Source organism: Ursus americanus, chromosome 12 (assembly GCF_024610735.1).
Source record: "Ursus americanus isolate L20-20 chromosome 12, mUrsAme1.1.p, whole genome shotgun sequence".
In the NCBI taxonomy this organism is placed as follows: domain Eukaryota; kingdom Metazoa; phylum Chordata; class Mammalia; order Carnivora; family Ursidae; genus Ursus; species Ursus americanus.
In genome coordinates this window covers 39,862,548-39,863,523 of record NC_142138.1, presented here as the reverse complement: position 1 = coordinate 39,863,523, position 976 = coordinate 39,862,548, and positions in this window count along the sequence as shown.

The window sequence follows — 976 nt, the reverse complement described above, 5'->3', positions numbered from 1 at the left end:
CTTCTCTTTGCTCAGTGGTGCCTCTTGTGCTACTGTGACTGCAGAAAGGATTCATTTAGTGGAGACTAACCTCTGGAAGCCCTGGCCTAGAAACCCCAGAGGAAAAAATGACTTTTTAAGCATGGCATCCCAAACAATTGGGTTGGCCTTCTTCTGGCCACGTGCCCATCCATCCCATGGACCAATCTTTGTTACTGGAGGATGAGGTGCTTTGATGGGTCACATCATTCTTTAAGGCTTGGCAGGGGAGAGTTGGGAAGGGAACCTGGAGCATTATGATTCACGATTCATTCATTACACCACAGCGAATGGGCACAAGGTAGCTCTGCAAAGGGGAAAACATGGGTAGGGAAGAAATATGTATACCTAAGCACACTACAACAGAGGATGGAAGATCGCAGCCATGCTTTCAAGCAGTAATTTCAAACCATTTCAGCACGGAGGGCCGTTATATTTACTCTCCTCTCTTGCCCAACCCTTTGCCATCGAAAGTATTTGAGGTGACACTGATATATTTATTATATTATAATGGATTTTTTCTTTTAATGTATATTCTGAACATTCCATGGAAACTTTTGAGATAACTGGAGACCCCTGGGTTACCAACAATGAAATCCTCCCATTGGTCAACACGTCGTAATTGGACGCCTACTATGTGTAAAGCTTTGTACTGGACACAAGGGAGAACACAACAAAGAAGAAAACACAGCACCTGCCTTGGAGCTTGTATTCCAATTGGGATATAAGGGGGTATAAGGCAGAGGCACCTGAAAGTTTCCATGATGGCATCAGGTGGCCTTAATCCTAGCATCTTCTGTTGCTGCCTCAAAGGGCTAACGTCACCTGAATTTTATTTATTAGGCTACAGAGAAAACAGCCCCTGCCTTAGAATCTTCTTGTTTTCACTTGTTTCTCCTTGACTTAATGTGTTTCCCACTGAGGCCGTCTCACCTGCCAAAACCCCTAGGATCTGGTG